This window comes from Acyrthosiphon pisum, chromosome X, assembly GCF_005508785.2.
Source record: "Acyrthosiphon pisum isolate AL4f chromosome X, pea_aphid_22Mar2018_4r6ur, whole genome shotgun sequence".
Classification (NCBI taxonomy): Eukaryota; Metazoa; Arthropoda; class Insecta; order Hemiptera; family Aphididae; genus Acyrthosiphon; species Acyrthosiphon pisum.
The window spans coordinates 14,419,340-14,425,991 of NC_042493.1; positions in this window are offsets into that span (position 1 = coordinate 14,419,340).

Sequence of the window (6,652 nt, forward strand, 5' to 3'; positions counted from 1 at the left end):
CTTCAGCTTCTTCGTCTGTATCCGAAGTATGAATATATCATTCAATCATAAAAATAATGAGAAATAAAATACAATTATATTTTTATTTTGTCCAGTCTAATAATATTGCATGTAAAGTATTTAAAAATTTTTGTGTACAACTTCAACTTCTGTCAATGTTTTTTTATATATATTGACTATATTATAATTATTCCATTAAAATTTATATGGTTTATGAATACACGTCATTGCTTACTAGTTTACTATGGTTGAAACTTAATAAATATAAAAAAATAATTGTTATGCAACTGCTTCTGTTTGTGTTTCATTTTGTACAAAATTTCCAAATGTAATATTCAAAAAAATTAGCAATGGTAAAAATGTAATGGATTATTATAATTTTATAAGATATAGTATATATTTAAAACTTATAATTTAATATTGTTAAGTACGTCGACAATATATTAGAAACAAATATTTATAAATACTTCAAAACAAAGTTCAACAAAAGTTTGTTTCATATTCTTTACACACGGGTATAGTTAGAAATACATAATATTATATACAAATATATATTTTATTAATATATACATTGTAAGATAATTTCGAATGACCATTCGATAGGATGAACTTGTAATAAGTTTGTTTACCGAAAAAGATTGAAAATTCCTGTTGGGAGTCGGGTAGGCAATCATACTTGCATGTACCTACTGACGGTTTCTGACAATGACTGTAAAAGAGCGCCTTACTTTAAGATTGATAGATAATCAACACACAATACAACGACTACGATATGGATAATATTGATGAGACAGACCATTAAAGACAAAGAAAGGAAACGATCCGTACGTGAAAGCAAGTGAACCAGGCTATGCAACAGGAAATATTCAAGAGGCTTCAAAACAGAGAAGAGAGGTGTCAGTTATGAACTTAATAAAAGTACTCATCGAGTTACAGGTAGAAGATAATTTATTAGCGTAGCTTATTGGTAAAATTGAAGAGCATGGAAATAATATGGAATATGCGCGAAACGAGAAAGAAATAAAGAACCACTGATTATTGTATATTTTTGTCACCTCAATAAATTGTGACGCCAATTATTATTGTGTCATCACTTCACCGGTGACGACCATGAATAAGAAACAGAGGTACCTACGGATGAATAAAAACATTAAAAACAAGTAAATTCAAAAAGGAGCTGCTGCATTAACGAGCTTTTTCAGGAGAGCACATATTTACATTATTTAGACAGCGCCCGATGAACTGCAATAAGACCAATCACATATTGCGTTTAGACCAATAAGCGAATTCACCCAGTACCAAAAGCCCGATTTTAATTTTTAAATTATATTTGAATTCCTTATTCTATTTTATAGGTTATGTAGGAAATGGATTTTCGATTTTTTTGTATTGTTTAGTGAGTATATAAAAATAAAATAGATTTAATTAATTTGGTACTATACACTATATTACTATACATTATACAACATAGAAACAAATTAATTATATATATATACTTTTATACTAATTAAATAATACAAAAAATCGAAAATCCATTTCTTACATAACCTATAAAATAGAACAAGGAACTCAAATATGTTTTAAAAATTAAAATCGGGCTTTTGGTACTGGGTGAATTTTCCTTCCGCTTTTTGGGACTTTCGTGTTGAAACTTTTTCGATCGCAAAATTTAGTGACGAGTACTGCGCGTATGTACGTTAATGATTTTCAAGAACTTTAGTCGTAGTTTATCTTTAATTACATAAAGAGTTCAGGGAACTCCCGCACACTAATGATCAGTCACTATACACACAGTTACACTCATGACGGATATAGAATATTGCCTAAATACGACCCCTTTCAGCAGCCTTAATTAGATAACTTATTAAGGGGGCTGGAGCGTAATCAATTCTAAGGAGTAAAAACTAGGCATTTTATATTTCTGTTCATCTGGGTCTTGTGAATGTGTTGAAAGTAAATGAACATTAGTGTACGTAATTCGTAATACTAATCACGTTTTATAGGGGCATCATAGTGACCTCCCGGTAGATGTACGTCTGTAATTTTACCTACACATGTCAACATAATATATTGCTTTATAAAATGACAAACATTTTTTTTAAAAAAATACTACCTCTGACTTCAAGCGTAGTGCTCAATAGAATGTTCCGATTTCAATTCTCCTCTAAATTTACTATGCTTTAACTGTCGTATAATTTTCATATTCTATATCAATGTATTTCAATTTTAATTATGAATATGATCTATTTTTACTCTTTTTGTTAGTGAATTTCTAAGTAAAAAAAATTAAAAATCAGAAAAATTAAATTGTCAAAGCATAGATAATTTAGTGACGAATTCAAATTTGCTTTCAAAATTAATATTGGAACATTATATTGAAGTCGTGAGCTATGTTTTCGACCAAAAATGAATCACGCTCCAGCCCCCTTAACTGCCAATAAAATTAAAATATTACCATAACGTTTTGTTTGATTCATTTTTATAAAATGTTTATAAATATTTACAAAATATATTAAAGATGAGCGTTTTAATAAAGCCTTTTAGCGTTTGCCTTTTGTGTAATACTTTTTTATTTTAGTTTATTACTTTTATTATTAAGGCTTTATGACAGTTGTGCAACTAGCTAACCGAATATACAAATAAGAAATGTCTAAGATAAGTCTAAGACTGAGTACTGTGATACTGTGTATCCTCTCATTTTGAAATACAAGATGTATTAAAAAACTAAGCAACTAATTTGGAAATAATTATAATTATCTTTATTATATACTATCCATATAGAAATAATATTCTTTTGGCTTGGATAAAAATAGTATTTATTACGAACTTAGATCGTATGTTTATGGTGTGTGTAATGTGTATGTGATGCAATGTGTATGATCTTGATCTTAGGTTACGAAGGTTCGAGATAGCATGAGCGTCTGGGGTCTTGAGTACACCAGCTGTGAACTATAAACAAAAAAAAATAAGAGCCATAACGAATATAACATTTTGATGCGATTAGTGGGAATGCAAATGTAATTTCGATTGTGCTCAATCAAATACTATAGTTATACGACAATACAGAACACTGGCATATAAAATTAAACTGGCGAACTATTAATTATCAAAATATCATTACAATATTGATAGCCGTCATAGTTATAATAGTTGCCTATTTTACTCCTTACAATTAACATGTATAATATAGCAAAATATAGGAAAACTTGAAAACTATCTACAATCTCGGGGGACAGTGATAACAATTTGTTCGCTATTATTTAAGTACAAAGTGTCCTGTATTATCGTACATAGTATTTGGCTCAATTCATATCACTTTCAACGCCGGCGACGCGTTTACGCGTCGTAACGAGATTTTAGCATTTGGCTACTGATTCGTTTACGCGTAAATTTCTTATATATTTTAATGTCATTTAATTATTATAGATTTTATTATAAATATCTGACATTTGAAGTAGCCATAGGGAACAAACATAAAAAAAAATTTATTGGTGTTTGAAATCATAACTATAATCGTATATTTTCATCCATATTATAATAAATATATTATATTATATGGCCTGGTGTTTTGAAGTTCTCCTACATAGTTTACACTACCTATCTATTATCTTGTATTTTACACGTGGCTCACTGGCTCCTCGGTAAAATTTGACATGACGCGTAAACGTGTCACCGACGTTACACATCCAATGTATACGCAGAAACCGACAATTGTCGGAAAGAGACGCGCCGCGGAAAAAACTTTGCCTCGAAAATTTGCCTCCAATCAGACGGTGCTATACTCAAATGTACTCAACTACGCTATACCACTCCGTATTTAGGTTTTTGTTATGGGAGGGAATATGATTTTATCCAGTAGCCCCGCTTTTAAACCTATTAGAGACTCCGAAAAATGTTGCATATTATACACAGCCTATGGGGGAGGACTGATCCTCTTGATCCCCCCGTAAATATGCCACTGTGCCGCTCAACACTCCACGCGACGCGCAACGGTGTTTTAGATATTTTAATCCTCAGGAGATATTATTACATGGTTTATGCCGAGCCATGGTCGTTCGAACAATTAATGTTTATGAATTTGTGTGGAATTCGGTGCGTCCATACGACCATACAATATATAGGTAGTACTCGATACATACAGTACGTAATGATAGCCACTATTCATTAATATACTATTTTAAAAAAAGTGTCATCATCATAACCCTAACATATACCTATATCATAGTATTGTATAATGTATATACAGCCACACAGATGTTCATATTGTAATATGTGGTCATATACTATTATACCATCTTTCGGCTCTTTCTTTGTAAAATAAACTGTTTCATCGGCTCGGACGATACCCATCGACCCGATCCACACAACAGCATTCTCCCTGCGTATGCCCTTAGTGACAGTCATACGTAGTGAGATAAATAATATATGTTCAGTTTAATATTTGTGTATCTTAAATAATAAATGTACTTTTAAAATATCTCTAGTATATTCATTATATTCTTGATTAATCAAAATGATTATAAGTAGATTAATCTTAAACCTATTTCTTCTTCCTTCGCTCACCGAATATATAGCAAGTCTGCAGTCGAATTAGGGTAAGTTAATTTACTATATAATTAAATCCTTATAAATATATATATGTGTTTATGCATATACACATATATACATATGAGAAGGTGGTAATTTAGAGTGTATATACAATATATATAAATAGTAAATAATATAAATAAAAAAGAGATAAATACGTATATATTGCATGCTCATCCCATCTTCACATTACCACATAATTCAGATTATTTTTAATAATAAATGTTCTTGAAACAAATTACTTATTACTTAATATGTAATTACTTATTACAAATTACTTAATTACCGATCAATTACTTTTAAATCAATTTATGCTGTCACAGGTAGATCTATATAATAATATATACTTGTAAAATCGGTTGAGTTAATTTCTTTTGGACCTCAAATTTAGTCTTCTCAATGCATTGAATCATTAAAGAAACGTTCTGCAGTCATTGTAGATGCTGGTATCGTTAATATTAATTTAATAAGTTTTTCTATCATTTTTTACATTTACATAGGTATTTCTTAAATTATTAATAATAATATCTGAAATACTTGCTATAGCAGGTACTATATAGATTGTATAACATAGGAAGTTGTGCATGAAGATAATGAATTGATATTGTACAGCCAAAGTTCTGCTTTTTATGTGGTGAAAATTTCGTCTCTTAGTTATGAGTTATGGCTGTAGACTGTAGCGTTCTTGGTTCTTTCCCGGGCAAAACAGTTTTTGCTATGTTGTACATCTATAAGACGGAGAGACATATACGGGTATAATGTCCTCTTAAAACATCATAACAATTTTTTTTCTGTGAACTATTAAATAATTTTATTTGACTTTCGAGTTATTTTACGAGCGATATACTCGTAAAATGATATTTTAGTTATAAGCCGAAAATCGAAAATATGCTGACGGGCATACCGAGTATATTCTCACGTATACGTACGACGTACCAATACATCGCTGGTTTTATCTTAATCGTTTTAGTCCATGAATGAATAATAACATTGATTATAAATACTATAATACCTATATAATCAATGATTATAAATACTATAATACCTATAATCAATGATTATAAATACATTGATATCATATTAAGACAGTGAACGACAGGATATAGGTAGTATTGTTATCGGTTCACAGAAATGTCGGATAACCCGAATACGGTGTGGGTGAGTAGTGACTATAAATAAAAAAACAAAATAGTCAGCACTTGATAGTCTGTAGGTAGTAGGTACTCCGTGCGCGTTAAGAAGACGTCACACCCGCTGTGTTGACTGCGTCTTACAAAATAATATGTACAACCATTGATTATAAATACTATAGATCGCTCACTGGCCCGTATTTTACGCGACGCGAAATATTGACGAAAAATGGATATGGCCGTTAAGAAGCGCTGTCGTCGCCCATTAGTTTTTATGGGCGACGACAATAGTATTTATAATCAATGGTACAACTTAGCAAAAACTGATTTGGGTGGGACAATCTTACATAGGTACCCTCTGTATTTACTTTTATAGTAAAATTATCAAAATTCTACAACGCCATAGGGAAGAACTTTATCTGTCTTATTGTTTTAATTTTTTTGATAGCAATAACCAAATATTGTTAATAACTGAATCAAAAAATCGAAAAAACCCAATGTTCTCAAACTGATAACTTTAAATGTTTTTATGTCATTTAAATAATAAAAACACTACGACACAGACAAAGTTTGTCTCTATGCGTTGTGTAATTTTGGTGATTCTACTGTAAATACAGAGGGAGTAAAGTTGTCCCTCACAAGACAGTTTTTGCCATGTTGTATATTTGTAAGACGGAGACAACACATGCGAGTGTGCCTCTTAATGTAAATGTTTATAATTTATTATATTATATAATATCATTATAATATGAACAATCAATGTAAACTAAAAACGCGCACGTACGATACGCGTCCATATGATACGAGCCCTACAAAAATACATACGCGTCTTTATACAATACTAAAATAAGAATAGTATAATAATATAGTACCTAATATTTTGTTTTATTTATGATACGACGACCAGTCCCGCAGTCAAACAACTTCCTCTACCC